This window comes from Panthera pardus, unplaced genomic scaffold, assembly GCF_024362965.1.
Source record: "Panthera pardus isolate Hobbes unplaced genomic scaffold, ASM2436296v1 HiC_scaffold_1, whole genome shotgun sequence".
NCBI lineage: Eukaryota > Metazoa > Chordata > Mammalia > Carnivora > Felidae > Panthera > Panthera pardus.
The window spans coordinates 37,440,200-37,461,409 of NW_026526654.1; the positions used below are offsets into that span (position 1 = coordinate 37,440,200).

A 21,210-nucleotide genomic window follows, 5' to 3' on the forward strand; every position below is an offset into this window, starting at 1 on the left:
GTTTGAATCAGTCAAAATGTTAATGCAGTTAAAATATATGTCAGTCTTCCTACTCAAGCAGACTAAAAGATTTTCTGTTTAGCACTCATTAACTATGCGAATCTTATCAGCTATCTGTGGGAATTTTGTAGTGAGTACTAGATTTATTGAATTCTAGATAGCTATAAACAGGTTAATTTGCTTTAGAACTGTATATGTGTATTGAAAGCATGTAACAGATTTTGATAGATTGGGAGCTAGAATTAGCAAATCTTTTTTCAGTACTGTCTGTGTGTGTCTGTTAAAGCACAAATATGATAATGTTTGGCTTATTGTGCCCTCAGAGCACAATAAGTGCTTGGGGAGATGGTCTTTTATGCTCAAATGTATGATGTGGAGGGAACAGAGGCAGATATGAGGGAAAACTCTCTGTCTTCTCATCATAAACAGTATTGAGCTCAGGTGTTTTAGTGAATGAGAAAGAAGTGACTTTGAAATTATAATGACTCACATGTCACCCAAGGAATTTGAGAATTCTTGTCCCTCACAGCAGCATGAGATGGAGGACAAAATCGGATATATATATTTACATGTAAGCCAACAGTTTGGTTACAAACCCTCATTATTTGTTTGTACTATGCCAAGGATTGAAAGAAGTTTCATTTATAGCTCCTGCTGTTCACTCATTTACTCAATTATTCAATCATTCATTAAAAATTTATTAAGAGCCTATTGTGTTACAGGCATTAGGGGTAAAAAGATGAATACAATATGGTCCTTGAAACTTCTAAATTAGTTGGGAGCACAAATGAAACAATTAGCTAATATGATAGTATTGGAAGCTGACTTAGGAGTGGTGCCTTTTTATGTATGAGCAGAGTTTAGCACCAAAGGAATCTATCCTTTATGTAGGCAGAGCCTGAGCTATTTATAGGAGACAAAAAAGGGGTGAATGCTTCAGCATTTTCTTGAAAAAATAAAATGAAACCTGTCTTGCTCATTAAGCCTAAATTTGCCTGATGCCTTAAAGAAACTAGTCAAAGAGAAAGGTCTCATGTCCTGGAAAAGAAAGGTAACTGAGCAGGATGGAATCACTAAGAGCAAACTTCTCCAACTTGGTTTATTTTGATTAGGGTATCTCTAAGTTCAGGGGAAAATGAATTACTTAATCCTCTCTGTCTTTTCCTGTGCAGGTAGATTCAGTAGCAGCTGTTACTCATCATGTCAGGTGCAAATACAAATGAAATTATTATTCAAGTGTAATAGCTTCATCCTTCTCCTTGTTCATGTGAGTGCATAAGAACCAGGGTCTAGTGTGAAGAAGGTTTCCCAAAGGAGAAAGGCCTGATGAGGATGTGGGATACCAAGCAAGGTGAGAAAGGTGTTCACCTGTGCTGTGTCCTGGTATCAGTGTCACTGCCCAGGAAGGGTATTCAAGTTGGGCTGGCCAGCATGTTTAGCCCACGTAGGGTGATAATAGCAAGTACATGGTGATGGTGGTTGGGAGTGGGAGGGGGGTGTCAGCTGGGTGTAAGGTATAGAGTCCAAGCAAAGTGATGAAATTTTCCATTTGGAGAAAAGGCCCGATGGAGTTCTAGAGCTGAAGCAGATGAGGAGGGTTTCTACATGTGGGGTGTCTCAGAGAGGGTCATTATGCCCTGATAAAAATGAGGGGTAATTGTGGTGATATGATTTTTGTTCCATACTGTGTGATTGATCAAATGTAGAATATGTAGATAAAGTGAGATAGGTTCCTATTTTCTGACAAGAAAGTTATAAATGAGGAAAGGGGGAAATGACAGTTAACCCTGTGATGTTGCATTGGAATAGGAAGTATTGGTGTGGACTCGTAGATTTCAATGCACAAAGATATACATTAAATCTATCTATCTATCTATCTATCTATCTATTATATATATCTTTATATATATATATATATATATCTTCTTAACATATATTAAATATATTTTATACAGAAATAAAAATAGATGTTAATGTGTATGTATATACATACGTACATTCCCTAGTTCTGTGAAAGGATCTCAGGATAATACCCCAATAGCAATGAATACGTCTAGCACCCAAATCTGGGCTTCTACATATCATTCTCTACACAAAGGAACCAAAGAACCTTGAAGAAATAGCTGATTCTGGGACCTTTTTTTAGAAAGCAATTGTATCAGAAAGTAAGGAAGTGATTTAAATAAAAAGTTAATGTGTCAAATGAATGAATATAGAAGCCACCCTATATGACCTCCCATTGGCCAAAATAAAGATAAATATAATAATGATAGTAATGGATTATTAGTCACTGAATAAAGTAAAAATCTATGAGATGATACTGATATAATAAATGAATAAACTGAAACTTTACTTAGGAATAGGATATTTTATACCTTCAAATAACCTCCCTCACAAAATACTTTAATTGTAAAGGAACAAAAAAAACTTTATAGCACAAAAATCTGTCAAATATCACCTTGATCAAGAGATTAAAGTGGGAGCATCTGGGTGGCTCAGTTGGTTGAGTGTCGAACTTTGGCTCAGGTCATGATCTCAGGGTTTTTGAGTTCAAGCCCCATGTCCAGTTCGCAGCTGTCAGAACAGAGCCTGCTTCAGATCCTCTGTTCCCCCTCTGTACGTGCCCCTCCCCGCTCATGCTCCCTTTCTCTCTCAAAAATAAATTAATAAACATTTTTTAAAAAGAGAGAGATTAAAGTGAACAACATCATTGTAGGCCACTAGATAAGGTATAATGAGAACTCAGAATTACCTTGTGATACTTTGAATGTAATGAAAAGGAAACAACAGCAAAACAGAAATTGAAAGATATTCTGCAAAACAAGTGGCCTAGAATTTTCAAAAGTCCTGAAAATTAAGCAAAGACTGAGGACCTCTTCCAGAATGAAGGAGATTAAAGAAACATGACACATAAGTGAAATGTGTAATTCTGACTGGATCCATATTCATAAAGGAGATTATTGGGTCAATTAGCAAATATTAAATGGGGTCTAAGGGTTAGATGGTGCTAATGTACCAAGGTTAACTTCTTAATGTTGATCACTGTATTGTGCTTATGTGAGAAAATGTCCTATTTGTAGGATATATACACTTAGCATTTGGTGGTAATGGGATATCAGATCAGCTACTAATTCTCAAATGGCTCAGGGAAAAAAAAGTTCTTTGTTCTGTACCTGCAACTCTTAAATATGTTGGAAATTCAAAACAAAATCATATTTTACATTATTAAAAATAAGATCCAGGGCTCTGGTGTCGTCTTGTTTCATATTCCAGCTTCGGTCTGTGAGCTTGGTTAAATCCTGTAACCTCTCTGAGCTGCTGTTGCTTCCTCTGTGAAAGGGGTATCAGAGTAGTAACTTCTTAAAAGGGTTGTTTTAAAATTTCAGTGAAAGGGGCGCCTGGGTGATTCAGTTGGTTAAGCATCCAACTCTTGATCCCGGCTCAGGTCATGATCTCATGGTTCCTGAGTTCGAGTATTGGTCTCTGCACGGACAGTGCAGAGACTGCTTGGGATTCTCTCCCTCTCTCTCTCTCTCTCTCTCTCTCTCTCTCTGCCCTTCCCCCACTTGCACTAGCCACTCTCTCTCCCTTAAAATAAATAAATAAACTTGAAAAAAGATAAGAAAATAAAGTTTCAATGTAAAAGGCCTTCACATAATTTCTAGTTTGTAGGAATTATTTTTCTTCATTAGAGGTTATTTTACGTACTCATTTTTAAAAAATTGTTTTCAATGTTTATTTTTGAAGGAGAGAGAGACAGAGTATGAGTGGGGGAGGGGCAGAGAGAGGAGACACAGAATCTGAAGCATGCTCCAGAATCTGAAGCTGTCAGCCCAGAGCCCAAGGTGGGGCTCCAACTCACAAACCATGAGATCATGACCTGAGCTGATCTCCGAGGCTTAACCAACAGCGCCCCTTCCTTACTCATTTTTATGGAATGAAATAAAGGCTATAATGCAGTCGTGTGTAAATGACTACAAATGAGAATGCATGGCGAGTTCAATTTTTCATATCAAAGGATTAAGCATTATACATTCTTTAGTCACTTAATACAGAATCTTATCTTTTAACTTTATAATAAAGAATCTCATCTTTCATCTTCAATTGTGAATCCAAGATATGTTTCAGTTCAAATCCATCAGATGAATAATATAATTTAGTTTAACCATATTATAGCTTCATGTACTCTAAATGTCTCTATAATGACAATGTTGGATGCCACCAAGTTCCAGTTACGGAAATGTCTGTGTATAAATACACATATACTTCCACTGCCAGAAATATTGAAACATCATGGATGTCACAGTGGCAGAAATTGTGTCCATATCAATAACAATAGATGACAAAATACATATTCATATTCATAACTTTGCACTTGCAATTAAGAAAATTCAATGTAGTGAAGAGAAGGAAATTTGTCTTTGGTCCTTTTTTTTTTTCCTGCCTTGACAAATTACCACGAACCTGGCCTAAAATAAAATCCATTTATTATCTCACTGTTCTGTAGATACAGATTTGGATGGGCTTGGCTTGATTCTTTGCTCAGGGTATCACAGACTGGAATCAGTTATCTCCTGGGCTAGGCCCTTATTTAGAGGCTCTGGAGGAGAATTCCCTTCTACGTTTGTTCAGATTGTTGGCAAAATCTAGTTCCTAGCACATATAGATAGCACCGAGGCTCCTGTTTCCTTGCTGGCTGTTGTCTGGAAGTCACACGGAGCTCCTCCAGACCACCTATACCCCTTCTCATGTAGCTCCTTCCATCTTCAAACCAACCTTGGTGGGTCAAGTCCTTTGCACACTCTGAATCTCTCTTATGTGGGATCTAGAGAAAGTCCTTTGCTTAAAAAGGGCTTGTATGGTTAGATCAGGCCCACCTGGATAATCTTTTTTTTAGACCAGTTGCGCCATATAACATAACACAATCATGGGAGTAATATCTTATCACATTCATAGGCTCCAGTAACTAGGCTGTGGAATTTTGAGGACTGTCTCTAGAAATTCAGCCTACTGACATAGAGCAGGGGGAGGGAGAGTAACATAATGCATTATTCTGTAAGATGATATTTAATTTTTGATGGGCAATTTAGAAGTACATTTTCTTGAAATGTCAACAGCATAGGTATATACACATAAATGGTAAGAGGAAAAAATTGAACCAACATGAAGAGAATCATCCTCAATATTAGTTCTCCTATGTATAATTACAACATAGGTAATTTTGAGGATATTTGAAGTTATACACTCAGCATGCATATATATATATATATATATATATATATATATATATATATATACACACACACACACACACACATATATATACATACATATATATATGTGTGTGTATATATATATATATATATATATATATATATATATACACACGCTTCTACAGATAATACAAAATTACTTCAGTATTAACTTAGAAATTTAGGTTTAGTTAAAACTACACAGTATTAAATATTTAATGACTTTTACACTTTCTCTGGTTCCCATTCTTAACTGCCAAATTGGCTAAATTATTATACACATAGATATAAAAGTCAGTGGAGGAAGAGAAAGATGGTTTGCTGCAGGAGGCTGCCAGGTGATTCTAGAATTACTGTCATCACACTTGTCCATACCAATTTTGTCTTTGTTGCCACAGTGAGGAACATTTTGAAACATTTCAGAGAATTGTATATTAGAAAGTGCAAAATGATAACAACTCAACTGGGCAATTACAGATTCCTGAAGCTGTGTAACCAGCGGTCTTAATATAAACAATAACCTGCATGTCTATGGGCTTTCCTGCACACACTCCCAGGAGTGCCAAACCTGGCCAGCCCCTCCCCCATGGTTCTATAGCTCAGAGGCTTGGCTTAGGTGGGGTTGGAAATGCCCTAGAATGGCTCTTTGTTGATTTTCCCTCGTGCTAGAGCCTAGTGTTGCTGTGAAGCGAAGTGCTATTGAATTTGCTCACTCAGGCAGAACACTCAACAGGAAGGAAGGAAGCAGCCATTCTTTCTGGTCCTATTGTCTGACCACCCGGCTTAAGCAATCAAACAGCTCTGTGGCCATAGCTGGATGCTTACAAGCCTGTCGTGTTTTTTTTTTTTTTTTTTTTTACCCCCGGTGGGCACTGGGGAAGGGGGCAGGGATGGATAGAAACTGGCTCTTTATGATTTTCACTTACTTTTGATTATTTGGTGACATCGTTTCATGGCTCACTCTCAGGTACCCATTTTGTAACAGCAACATGAAAAGAGAGTCAGGATGGATGAGAGTGTACATGTTTTGGAAGTGAGGTAAAGATAGCTATATAATGGGCTCTTGCTATGTATGATTCTGAAAATGGGAAGAAGTAAACATTTTGCATCACTAATATATTTTGAGATTAGTCATCATTTTTTAATAATAGTTTTTAATGTACTGCCAACTTCATGTCTTTAGACAAGTCATTTGTCATCTCTGTGCTTCAGTTTTGTTTTCTTTTTTAATTAATAGAATAAGGATAACAACCCTACCTTGTTTCTTTCACAAGGTTAGTATAATAGTGAAATATGCGGAGAACGGCTTAGAAAAACATTGCATTATCCTAAAATACAATATTTGGATTCTCTGGAGGAAAGAAATGCCACCGATTAGACAACCAAGATGAGAAAGAGAACTTAATAAAAGCCAAGAGTTACTGAATAAAAATAATACATTTTGTCATTGATATATCTGTTTCTAAATTATTGACAGCTACCTTCAAAGTCTGACAAGTTTCCCCAAAAACCAATAGCCTTGGGATTGCCATAAGGAGGCAGTTAGTAGAAATCTATACTTGGCAGCATAATTCTGTGCATAATTCTCAGTTTCTAAGTACAGTTTTAAAATGCATTTATTAAAAGACCAAAAATTCATATGATTATTCTTCTTTTACATATGAATTTTAAGGGAAATGAAAAATTTTAAATCAAATACAATTTGAAGAGTAGTTATAGTTAAATTTTTTTGGGGAAATGGTGCCTTCATTAACATGAGCTTTAAATTTAATTTTTTTTTTTGATACAAATCCTAAGTAACTGTAATGACTACAGTTATTCAGAAGTCATGAGGAGTTTAAATTACCTGGGTTATTTGGGGACTTTCTGATAGTTTCTGAGGACATCATGCCATAATCTTTAATAAGTAATAACTTTTAACATTAAACTGTGGAGAAAGGCAGTAGCTTTTGAAGAGCAAAGGCGGTCACGTCACCCAAGGCTGGATATGTCCTCTAAGGAACAGAGTCAAGGAAATATTCTCATTTGATTTGAATGGATTTTTCCTTTTTATGGGCCAAATTTCATGGGAAATCCATGGATAACTTGTTAGTCTAGAATCGTGGGGTCTAGAGCAGAGCTCAGATGGGCATACTGAGATATCACCTGATTTGGTGTCCCCCCCCCCCCCTTTGATGTGCCACTTTTAGAAGTTGGGTAATGATGTCAGGCTCTCTCTCTTGGCTATGTGCACTCTTCTTCACATTAGCAATTCAGTATTTGGCACCACCCATGTAATTTTCCCAAGTAGAAGTCAAAGCCAGTTCTTTAGGAAAAGATTCCCCACCCTTGGGTGCAGAATCTGTTTCACCTGTTCCTTAAGGATATCCAGACTATCAGAACAGTGAGGGGAGCTCATAGAAGCTGACAGCCTTACAGTGAGTAAAAGAGACTAGTAATTCCTCAAATGTAGGTTAGGCTTAGATATTCCCATGTGCTATGATTTATAAGGGAGCTTGGAGAACATCAAACTCTCAAAAACCTATTTACCCAGTGAAGTCAGTGTCAAAACTTGATCATTTTGAGGTTATTCCCTTGGGTGACCATTCTGGTGAGATAGGGTCACTTCTTTCTTAGAATGAATTTGTTTTCCAGGCTCTCTTTCTTAGGGATGATTTGATGTGAAAACACCAGAGCCTGCAGAGTAATGAAAGTTGTGCTGAAAAAGGAGGAAGGTTACCAGAGAGAAGGGGGAGGGATTGAAAAAGAGATTATTTTTTAAGTAGGTCCCAGGCCCAAAGTGGGGCTGAAGCTACCTCCTGGAGACCAAGAGTCACATGCTCTACCCACTGAGCCAGCCAGGCATTTCAAGAGGCATCTTTACAATGCATCACAATGTACCTGGAGAGGAGCAAACTGATTCTAAGTAACTTAACTTAGAACAAACTGATTCTAAGAACTTAACTCTGTTCTACTAGAACAGAGTATAATTGTCTTTAGAGGAAATTAAAAAGCTACAGTGTAAAATTTACAATGTCCAGAATTGACCATCAACCACAAAAATTACTATGCATGAAAAGAGGTAGACAAATGTGACCCACAGCCAGGAAAAAAAAGGGCCCAACAGAAAGAGACCCCAAATGGCAGAGATAGTAGACTTGTCAAACAATATTAAAATGACTCAAGGATTATAGAGGAAAGCACAAGTATAATGAAGACAATGGTGGAAGATCTAATGAGGAGCAAACGGAAATTTAGTCAAAAATGTTATATCTTGGGGTTCCTGGGTTGGCTCAGTTGGTTAAGCATCTGACTCTTGATTTCAGCTCAGGTCATGATCTCATAATTCGTGGGATCCAGCCCTGCCTGGGGCTCCACACTGACAGCATGGAGCCTGCTTGGGATTCTCTCCCTCTCTCTCTGCCCCTCCCCCACTCATGCAGCCTCTCTCTCTCTCAAAATAAATAAACTTTTAAAAAACTCATATCTTACATGAAAATTTCACTGCAAATTATATGATGAAGAAATTTCATTGGTCTTAAAACATACCATTGGAACTATAGAAAATAAAGCACAGGGACTCCCAGATCCCAGTTTTTCATGCAAGGGGCTTGGATGTCACCACTCCATCTTAGCAAGTGAAAACTGGACAAACTGAAAAATCAACTCTTCTTAGATCCTTCAGAGAAGTAAGATCCCAGGACAGACCATTTCCCCGAAATTGAAGAGACAGGCATTTACAGAGAATCACAAATTATCAGAGCAGAAATCTAACCAGGCTCAGATAAAGGAGGGAGACTGACTTCATTAGATACTACTTTACATTGTTTGCATTTTAATTTTTTTATTTTTATTGTTTCAAATGTTTACTTATTTATTTTTGAGGAGGAGGAGGGGCAGAGAGAGGGAAAAAGAGAATCCCAAGCAGGCTTCATGCTCAGCACAAAGCCCGATGCAGGGCTCGATCCTACAACCATGAGATCATGACCTGAGCCAAAGTCAGATGCTTAACCGACTGAACCACCCAGGTGCCCCCCTTTTTTTTATATAACATTTTTTGCATATAGCAGTCTATATTAAGTTAATGGTCACTTAAGTTTCAATCCGTTCTTCACTCCTCTTCCCCCACCAACGATGATTTAGGTATATGGTATAATACTCCACACTCATGTATTGTGAATCCCTTGACTAATTTTTATAGATGTATCTATTTTTACTGCTTTTGTGTTTCCTACTTTCTTACTCCTACTATATGGTCTTTCCTTTCCGCTCAGTCACCTTTAACATTTCTTGCAGAGCTGGTTTAGTGGTGATGAATTTCTTTAACTTTGGTTTGTCTGAAAAACTCTATCTCTCCTATTTTGATTGGGTTTTCTGGTGCGAGGCTCTTATTTTCTCCCCCCCCCCCCACCCCCCACCCCACCCCCCCCACCCCCCATTCTGTGCCTGCAGTGTCCTCCCTTCCACAGACAGTACTGCTGGTCTGTTAGTTCCCAACCGTGTCTCTGCCCTTCCTACTCTCTTTGATGTGGCCTCTTCTCTACATTTAGTTGTGGAAAGTCTGTTCTGCCAGTCTTCCTTCCATTTTCTGGATTATTTACACTAATGTGGATGTTATCTAGTTGTATCCCTGGGCCAGGTTCAGTTTAGGGTCCTCCTACTCCACCATTTTCCCCAGAATTTCTGAATGCCCTTTATTTATTTTTTTCAATAGCAACCTAACATGATTTTTAAAGCCAAATGAAATATGCTGAATCCTTTGCTACAGCACTGAGTCAAATCTCTTTCTCTCAAGTGACAGAAGGTTGAAATATTTCAAGAGTTGTTGAAGCTGCAAAACTCTAGTTTGCTCATCTGTACCCTCCCATTATTGCCCTCTGGATGCACAAAATGTCAACGTTCCTTAAAAGAATGCATCAAAAACAAAAACAAAAAGAATGCATCAAGGATTGGATGTAGTGATTTGGATAGGATTGTTCTATTGTGCCAAGGACAGTAAACATCCTCCTCCGTGGATATGGAGACCACAGATCAATTCAGCAGCCTAATTGAGGGCAATTTGTGAATCTCTTATGACTTGGCAATTCCATTTCTATTGAATTGTTTTTTTTTACAGCTACTTTGCACATGATTCACAGGAAGCCTGTTTTCAACTTATAAAACTCTTAATATGAATTGCTTTCATCTTCCATTTGTATTTCAAAATTGGAAAAAAAAATTAAAAAATAGAAAATTTAAATACTTCTAGCTATTTCATCTTATCCGTTAGCTTTATACCATCTCCCCTAAGCAAAACTCTTGCCTGGGGGAAAGAATACATTAAAATAAAATAAATTAGATTAAAACATTGGATTGGCTCCTCTAACAGAGATAAAAAAACAAACAGCCCATCCTCACATCTAGTTGCCTTCCTCATGTAAAATCCCAAGATGGTGGGAAATTCAGGAGAATAGAATACTTTAATCCACGAAGTTATATAAACATCCTCTGACCTCCAGTAGTGATTTCAGTAATCTCTTCATTGGCATCCAACATCTCTCATCTCCTTGACTTTTTACTATGTTCTGTTCCTCTATCCCCATTACTAGCAACTTTCTACAACTAATGTCTATGCTCTGGCCCCCATGTTGAAGATCAATGCTGGAAAGTTATGAGAAAGTGTTGACGGATCTGTCAAAATTCCCTTTCTACTACTAAAAATCTTTTATTAATAGTTTTGTTCTATAACTATAATTTTCTTGCTTTATACCTCGCCTTTAACCTTTTAGTTCACAATCCTGATCCACCCTGTTGGCTGTCACTGAAATTGTGTAATTTGTACCTGTTTCTGAAATTCCAATGATTTTCAAATTTTGTTCCTTCTTAGCTTTTCCCTTTCCTTTCACACTTCCAATCTGCCAATCTATTGAGTGTTGTACTAATTAAAGAGATAAGCATAATTTTTCTACTTTTCCTCCCACATTCTTTCCAATGTTATATGAGGAAGGGGTCAGAGGTGACTATCTTGAAGTTATTTTATTATTAGTCATTTTGATGCATATGAATGATAATTTCACATGGTGCAAGCTAATTCTTCAGAGTTTTTTATAGTAGGAAGAAGATATTTGATATTTTAGTCAGCTGGTTTTTTTCCATCATATTCCCAACATAGCAATTAAGAGTATTTCTATTGAGTCCTAAATGGGAAGCTTCCATGTTTCTTTTCCATATCTAGAAACAAACTCTCTCCACTTCTGCCCCTGAGTGTATAAAATTCCATTTTAGGGCTCAAGATTTATCATAGGAAGATGGAAAATGAAAGAAGGAAAAGATGAGAAGGAGTAGTAGTAGCATAAAGGTATTACTCCCTCTTTTTCTTCCTTCCTTGCTCATCATTCCTCTTCCAATCTTTTTAAAAAGCAAACAAACAACAACAACAACAACAACAACAAGATAGCTTTATGTGTTCCAGACTAACAATGGTAAGTTGCAAGAAATAATTAGTGTATGAGTTAGGAAAAACTAGGTTATGGGGCAACGACAAACAAGTCTCCAAATCCCAGTAACTCAACAGAAAAAAAAACAACAACAGTTTTTTCTAATTATTCTATATGTTTAAGCTGTTCTTCAGGGGGCCTTTATTTGTCATAATCATTCTTGGATTCAGGTTAATGAAAATACCATCCTGATAAGAATTTCCATAATTATTGAGGTAGTGGAAAGGAATGCTGAGAATCATACATGAACACTTAAAATTTTTTCATGGAAATGACAGAGACTACTTTTGCACACCTTTCTTTGACCAAAAAAGTTATCCATTTGTTCCTAACTTAGCATGTGTCGAGAAGGATGAGCATTAGATGACCCATATGTGGGCATCCTCTAGTGACTACCACTAATATTTGATGAAGGAGCCAGGTGATAATAATAGTTCTTACCTCATTGTTTATTGTGAGGATTTATATTAACACTTAAGCATAGAGTAAGTTCTATTATATGAACTAAAGTTAAAAAAATAATTTATACAATGTATTTTTTTTTTATAGGACTAACAACTTACATGGAGACCATGAGTGGTTAATATATTCTCTGGGAGACTTTTGTGTAATTCTTATATTTTATTTATGTCATTCTATTTCTGAGTTTATATAATCATTATTACATTTAGATGATTTTCATGTTTAAAAGATTATTGATATCCTTTCATTGATGAAAATAGAGCTGGGAGGAGAAATATCAATTTTATCACTCCAAATACACACACAAATTCAGAATATATTTTCTTATCAAATATTGTTTAGATGGAATGTTAAATCCTCTTGCAAAAAAACTGTACATGATCTTTATGCAACATAAATAAAATAACTGGTCTTTGTCAATGGTCAATCGAGCTTTCAAAAATCCATTCCATCATTTACTTCATGATGAGTTAGGTAGGTAACACAAAAGCCAGCTCTCTTGTGTGTTAACATAGATATGCCTCTGAAAAACTTTGTCAGGAGGCAGTTAAAGTCAGAGCTGGTCAGATTAGATAGCAGGATGAAGTCTCTTCTAGTTTACAGACCTGACTAGTCTAGTTTAGAGGAGGCAAAATACAAAAACTGTGCAATGAATTTCATCCACGTAGACAATATCAATCTTGATAAAGTAAAAAAAAAAAAAAAAAAAAAGGCAGGTTTTTCCCAATGCATTTCTTTTGGGATGAATTATCTCAATAATTGTCTTAACTCTCCACTTAAGGGGTGCTTTCTAAAGCAAATTTGTGGTTTGGCAAGTAGCCAATCATTTGGGCAGTAAAGTAGACAATTTAAGCCATTGCAGTAAGTAGAATAGCTAGAAATCTGTAGGCTGGGCTGGAAAGATGACACTGAAGAACTACAAAACTCTTACGCATCTGCACTTGATGGGTTAGATTGCTCTGTCTGGACCCTCTTGTCTTGCAACTTCCTTCAAACTAGATTCTTTCTTCCAGGTGATGGTAACCTGATGCACGTGAGACATAATGTGATCACAAAACACTCAAATCCTACAAAAGCTTATTGTTTTTCTAAACTATATGAAATATGGAAGGGGATTCAGGCATACTGTAAACATGGTGATTTGTAAAAACAAGTTAGAAAGTAGTAATTTTAATACATATAAAATCAAAGATGAATATAACCAGAGGTAGAAAACCAATGAGAATCTGAGGGTCATAGAATTTTGCTATATCAAGAGGAGAAACAATATTCTCAGGAAGTAAATACTATTATTAGGTATTTTGCCCCTAGAACCTAAAGAAGTTTATAGTGATGCATCTTATTCCCAGAAATTTATAAAAATAAGTCACATAATTCCCAGAAAATGCAGTTTTAAAATCACCTTTACGGAAACGAAATACTTATAGCAATTATTGCCAAAAGAAGAATTTATAGCCTTGAGTGAAAATTTGGAATCTAGATTTTTCTTTTTCAGATAAGGAGTATTTCTAACAATTCTTTGATAGGCTCGAGGACTCTATCAAATTAAAATTTTAACTTTTTAAAACAGAAGAGAACCTTCTTTTTATTGTGCATAGCTCTTAAATGATGGTAAGGTTAGAAAAGAAGATCAAACAGAGAACAAATATCATTTTACAGATATAATTTTTTATTAGCAAAAATAAATGGACTGTCTGATCTAAATTCTTTCAGAAGAATGCCCTTTGAAAGACGCACATACAGCTGCTACTGGTCTGTAAGAAGCTCCCCTTTTGAATCAGAGAAAATTTTATTGTCCTCAAGATGGTGTGTGGTTTTTTCTTTTCCTAATAGTCCTTTTATTTCTTTCTTGCAATTGAAGATACTAATTATTATAAGCTAATACACTCAGATTTTTATAAAAGCAGATGTTTTGAGTTTTAAATTCAAATTATATTGTTAAGAAGCATCTTTTTACTCATTTTTCTCCTCCTGTCCTCCCTCTGCCCTTTATTCTATTTTCAATTCTTTTATTATTCACAAATCTTTTCATAGATTTCCGTCCTTCAGAAGATTATGGTCTTCCAGTGTTAAACCACTTGAATCTGTCCTTCTAATGGAAATGCTTTTTTTCAGTGGTTAAGAAACACATTGCTCTTGACATGACTGAGTCTAAATTTCCTCCCTTGTTCTTTTATGTAGCTTTTATTTTCTCACTGTCTGCATTTTTCCCCAAATGCCATTTTACGGTTTGCTTTTATAATAACATTGCCAATGTTCTAATACCTGTTGTTTATCTGATTTTTTTACAGCTTTATAAAGTACTTTCATTTCTTTGGTTTATTTATTACATTTTGCTTCTTATAAATGTATTTGTTAAAACTTTTTTTTCATGTGGAAAATGAGTCATAAATGAAGCATAATATTGTTGTAGACTATCTACTGCCAGAAATAGTTTTCTTTTAACTACTTTCAGAATTATATTAATCCTGGAGGTTAAGTCATTTCTGAAATATATTACTCCTGGAATTTAAAGCTATAAAGCATTAACTGTTATCATATTTTTTCAAACTAGAGTTACTTTCAGTAATGACATATCTCTTTCTTTCTTTCCTACAGGCTATTAGGGCTATTACCAGTTTCAGTTTGGAAGAACAATGCCAAGATTTTAGCTTCTTCAAAAGGTAAGTATTTCTTGGGGGACATCTCTGGTTATACATATGTGATGGTCACACACTGGATCGCTTTTAAAGTGAATGCTAAAATTATGAATGTAACATTGGTATTTTTTATTCCCAGCAGGATTATCTTCTTAGTGCTAAAAAGTAGTATCCCTTTAGTGAGGAAAAGTACACATTAAGAAAATTTCTTATAAAAACAAATTACTATAGTTTAATTTTCACTAAATGAAGGCAGAACAGAGTGAATTTTAGGCTGGCTGTAATAATGAACACAGCTGGTGATATTTCAGAGACCTTTTATTTTACGAGATTTGAGGAGAACATGTTCATAGCTGACTTTGTTATGCAGAAATCTCTCTTCAGACACTGAGACACTGTGTCTATTACTAGAGTGAGTGGGAAATGGAATTAGCCATGATGATGTGTTGACCTTAGGATAGCACTTTAATTTTCATTTTTCTAAGTACTTTCTCTTATTTTACCCTCATAAGAATTTTCTGAGGTAGGTGCTGTGTAAGAAATTATGCTTAACCTTAGCAGCTTAAAACACTTATTATCTCCAATTCCCAAGGGGTGGAATCTGGAAACATACCTGATTGTTTCTGGCTCAGGGTCTCTCTAGAGGTTACAGTCAAGATGCCAGATGGTGCTGTAGTCATCTCAAGACTTGACCAGGTCGAAGGATCTAGTTGCAAGTTCACTTTCATGGTTATTGGCAGACTTCACCTCCTCACTGTCTGTTGGCCAGAGACTTTAGTTTCTTGCCATCTGGGCCTCCTCATAGGCTGATTTAATGTTAATGGCAACTGGGTGATTCCAGATGAGGGACAGACAGAGAGACAGAGACAGAGAAGGAGGAGGAGAAGGAAAAGGCATCATCATCTAAGAAGCCGCAGTCTTTTTAATAACCTAATCTCAGAAGGGACATACCATTACTACTGTTGTAAGTTGTTGGTCACAGATTTACCATAGTACAATGTGAGAGGGGCTACAGACGGCTGTGAACTCCAACAGGTGAAGATCACTGGAGACCATTTGGGAGGCTGGCTACCACAAAAGGCAATCGGGTGTTATAAAGCTGAACCACATGAGGGCCTGGGAAACAACTGCCTTGTTGTAGATCATACACATAATTTTGTGGTTTTGAATGTGGCAATTAATTTTCTACATGAGAAGCTCATGCTCTTCAGAAGTTAGTTTTTTTCCCTATGATCATTGGTTTTTACATGATGATAAAAATGTACCAGTTAAAAAATTAAGTTACTGGACTTCATGAGATGTTTTTCAATTTATGACTGCTAGTTTTTCAAGCAAAGAAAGTGAGGCTTGCTGCACATGTACCTTTCCTATCAGCCATACATTGAACTAGGGCACCGTTTAGATGGAAAATGTAATGCCTCCTGTTTAATTTTGGATCACACTCTCTTCCCTAGTTTCATTTTATGTCAGCCACAGCAGAAGTTGTAAGGTGGGGAGTTGTGACTGCACAGCCCCTTTATGTCATGAGCACAGAGAGTTCTATGAGAGAGTAATGTGGATGGTGTCTTTGAGAAAGCTTAAATGCGGTTAAGGCTTTTATTTACAAAGCAGTAAGTGAAAAAATATGTAGTAATCATCAGGTGAATTTTCTGAATTATTGTTTAGCTATTAAACAACCAGCTCATGTAACTAGGAACTTAAAGTAATCAAATTGATCATTTACTACTTTCCATCGTAAGACTGCTATAATCAACACACTGTGTTAGTCATTGTACTTCCTGCTAATTACTGTTTATGACTCTTTAGCATGGCACTCATGGTCTTCTGAAATTGGATATTTACCTCTTTCAACAGCTCCCATTCCTCAGTTCCTGTGATCCGTGTTAGATGATTTTTAACATTGAAAGGATTTTCACATATCTGTATTCCTTGCCATTTTTGTGCATGCATTCATTCATCTGACAGTTGCAAAGCAAATGCCTGTGCCAGGCACAGGACTAGATGATAGGAGACAATGAAAAGAAGAGACCGGTTCCCTCCAACCATGGGCTTCTTATCTCTCTGTGGGAGATATTTCTGAAGAAATAATTACAGAAAAACTTATAAATTATAATTTTTAAAAATTGGATGATAGAAGAAGACCAGGGCTTGCAACATAGTACAAGGAGTGGGGGTCTAACCTAATGTGTATGGGGGGAAGGCAGTCTTCCCTGAGGAAGTTTATAATAGCAGGAAGCTTCCATGAGGATCAGCACCGGCAGACACCCAGGTATGTTTAGAGTTGTTGTTTTTTTTTTTTTTTTTGACATGCAATTAACTTAAGTGTAAACTCTACAGCCATCTGCAAAGATATTATGTTGCTATCCTTTGAACATTATTGTAAGTGTTTAAGCATTGGCAACTGTTTTGCACAAGCTGGTAAAAATAAAGCATGAATTTAAGCACAGAATTAAAGATAACTTTATATACTTTGTTATTATAATTAATGTAATTATTCACACATTTAACAAACTCTTGTTAAATGTTGTCTCATGATTGCAAGAGTGACCTTTGGAATCAGATTTGAGATTGAATCTTCACTTTGGCATTACTGTTCTGCGGAAGAAGGTGGGGCTCTTTTAGACTTAGTCTATTCATCTGTAAAATGGAGACAATAATATATACTTTGAGAACTGTTGAGATAACGTGGACAAAGTACAGGTGACCCTTAAACAGCATGGGTTTGAACTTCATAGCTCCACTTACATGGGGATTTTCCCCAATAAATACAGTAGAGCACTCTAAATGTATTTTCTCTATTTTCTGATTTTCTTAATAACATTTTCTTTTCTCCAGCTGACTTTATTGAGAGGAAACAGTATGTAATACATATAATATACAAAAGATGTGCCAATCAACTGTTTATGTTATTGATAAAGTCTTCCAGTCAACAGTAAGCTATTAGCAGTTAAGCTTTTAGGGAGTTGAATGTAATGCGCAGATTTTCAACTGCACAGGGCTTGGCGCTTCTAACCCCCACACTGTTGGAATCAACCGTATTTACTAACAGCTGACACACTGCTGGTCCTCAATACATGGTAGCTGTCATCATCATCATTATTTACAGCTATCATTATTTGCCGGGTTAAGGATAAACCAGATAAACTTAAGCCATAGTAATTGTTCCATAATTCAATCGTGGAAATGCCATTAAAGATTCACAATCTTAATACAGAACTTTAGGACTACATTTGTAATTATGATTATGCAAGAATACTGGACTACTGTATGCTCTGTAGAGAATGTGGTAATATATTCTAATTCAATAATTAGAGGTATTGAAGAACCACAGGTTGTGCATAAAAGAACAGGAAATGACTAAATAGTTTTGATTTTGGAAACTTGTATTTATGGTTATGCTAATGTATGTAATTAGAAACTACTTAGTGAAAACGGGAGCAGTGGGAGTTGGTGGGGAGAAGGAGGTGGAGGCTTAAAGAACACTGTCAGCCCTGCTAAAATCTTGGCCTTCATAGTGTTGGTGACAGACCATGAAAGGTGGTAAGCAGAGGTGTGGCATGGGCAAATCATGTTTTAGATGACTTGCCTGGGGAAGGGGTGGTGGAGAATGGCCTGAATGGGAAGCAGAGAGGCCGGTTATACGTGCCTTAATAGGCTAGGTGAAATTTGCTGAGGAACCAAACTGGTGAGGAGATTACAAAGCATTATTTTAACTATTATTTTATTATTTTAATAAAACTGAGAAATGGTGATGACCTGAACCAAGATAGAATTAAAATGAATCTTTAGGAGACAAAATTGGAACGAGGTTTTGATGAACTGGATGGAATAAAGGAAGGAGGGGAGTTGAAGGAAATGGATGACCCGGAGATAGCAATAGTATTGACAGAAAGGCAAGGGCAGATTTGGAAAAAATATATTTCAAGGGTCAAAATCAGCCAGACTTGGTGATTAAGTGGAAGGGTGGAGGCAAGTAAAAGACTTATGGAGACTCCAGGGAGGCACCACCTTTTAAGCAACGGAGTGTATCTAGAAATATATTTGGAAGGGAAGTTTATAAGTTCTGCTTTAATCCAGTCTGTTGACTTTGAAACGCTTATGGGACATCCAGCTGGTTACAACAGGGAGATGCTGGATGATGTGCAGCCATCCTGAAGATACGTGTTTGAAAGATATAAACAGATATGTGACAGCTGACCATGGGTGAAGGACATCGCTTAAGAAGCATGGATTGAGTAGGAAAGCAGTGCGCCCTTAACTTCTCCCATGGCCTTATTCACCAAACATGTTTGTTGACTAAGACACATCTTCCAAATGGGTCCCCTTTATTACATTATCTCACGCCAGGATCCTGATTCAGGCCCTTTCTCTCTCTGTCTCAGAGTACATCCTCAGAGAACATTGTCTGTCCCCAGTTTCCTTCTTTAGTGCCGCTAGAATTTTCTTTCTGTAATGAAAATCTGCAATCATCGAATTTGGTGATTAAAGTCTGGTAGTGTCTGTTCACTGTGTACAGTGCGTAACTCCCTCTTCGTAACATGAAAATACAGGCTCATCACATTCTGCACCTTCCGATGTGCCCAAGTCCTCACCAGATACAGCACCAACTCCAGAACACATCATATATGCACACTACGCAGTAGAATCGCGAGCTACTACCCAGCCTTCAAGTTCCACTCACGCGCCATTCTGTGCTCTGAACTTTTCCCTGACTCCTCAATGCTCATCCCACTTCCAATCCAGCCATGTAGGTATATGTGCACATCTACATCTGTGTTCACATTTGTTCACATCTTTGTGAGCCCTTTAGAGATAACTGCATTATCTTTTCATCTTGCTATCTCATTGCTGGCCCTTAAAACTCACCCAGCACTGGGGCACCTGGGTGGCTCAGTCGGTTGAGCGTCCGACCTCAGCTCAGGTCATGATCTCGCGGTTTCTGAGTTTGAGCCCCGCGTCAGGCTCTGTGCTGACAGCTCAGAGCCTGGAGCCTGCTTCGGATTCTGTGTCTCCCTCTCACTCTCTGCCCGTCCTTTGCTTGCATTCTCTTCTCTCTCTCTCTCTCTCTCTCTCTCTCTCTCTCTCTCTCAAAAACAAAACGAAACTCATGCAGCACTTAAACAAACTTTAACCATAACTGAAGTTTAAGTTGTAATTGGTGATTCTAAATAATATTAACCTTTTCCTGAAAAAAAGAAATCTCTTAGAAGAACATTAGGCACTTTTTATTCCTTAGTGACTAAGTAGAAAAACATTTTTTTCTCCCAATTATCTCAGGGTCATCTTTAAAAGAATGAAATGTAGGGGCGCCTGGGTGGCTCAGTCGGTTAAGCATCTAACTTCAGCTCAGGTCATGATCTCACGGTCCTTGGGTTCAGGCCCCACATCAGGCTCTGTGCTGACAGCTCGCACCCTGGAAACATGCTTTGGATTCTGTGTCTCCTTCTCTCTCTGCCCCTCCCCCACTTGCACTCTGTCTCTCTGTCAAAAATAAATGAACATTAAAAAAATAAACATTAAAAAAATAAAAGGATGAAATGTAGTACAGAATAAGTTTGTGTATGTGCACACACACATAAATTATATAGAAAATTAACACAAAAATTCAGTAAGTAAAAATAGGCCTTATAAAATAATTGTTATCACTTTCTCTTGTTATAACAATTATACATATTCACTGTAGAGAAAATAGAAATGATGCGCACATTAAAAAAAATGAAAATGACCCCAAATTATACCACCCAGAGTAAATGAGTATTTTTAATATATCTTAGAATTTCATTTACATGAAAATGTTCATGTGTTTTTTGATAACTGGGATCACAACATGCATATCATTTTTTATTCTACTTTTAAAATTTGGTATTGAGATGTGAGTATATGATATCAGGAAACATTCTTCAAAAACCTAAATTTAGCAGCTTTGCAATATTTTATCACAGTTCATTTCACAATGTATTTAATAATTTCCCTATTCTGAGAGTTTGTGATGCTTCTGTTTCTTAGTTACAAAATTCGTTGCTGATTTCATTTCTTCACTGTCTGTGCTTTTTAAAAAACCCAATATACCTGAGGCTAATGTTTGTAATGCACCAAAGAAACTGTTATGACAAAGATCACCAATAACCTTCTGATAGCTCAAATCATAGGATTCTTGGCAGCAACAGAGAAATAACACTGCCTGCAGATTCTAGAATCAGGTCCGTGTGGGTTCCAATTCTGTATTTAGCACTTAGAAGCTGTGTCATCATGGGTGAATTATTTGATTCTCTGTGATTAAGTTTGCTCATCTGTGAAATGAAGTTCATTTTTACAGATGTGCTTTACATAGGGTTGCCGGAGAATTAGATGAAACACCTGACAGACATAAGCACACAATCAGTGCTGGGTATAATTTTTGTT

At 36.8% G+C, this 21,210-nt stretch overlaps 1 long non-coding RNA gene across 1 annotated transcript in view; it reads right to left on the bottom strand.

Moving 5' to 3' along the window:
- Window positions 1–16,804, bottom strand: part of LOC109264189 (uncharacterized) — a 55,531-nt gene extending 38,727 nt beyond the window's left edge. The window contains exons 1-2 of the long non-coding RNA XR_002078642.2: window positions 16,651–16,804; window positions 15,422–15,635 (exon numbers count right to left, since the gene is read on the bottom strand). This is a non-coding gene — a long non-coding RNA (uncharacterized LOC109264189). The remainder of the gene's footprint in view (window positions 1–15,421; window positions 15,636–16,650) is intronic.
- Window positions 16,805–21,210: the final 4,406 nt, after the last annotated feature.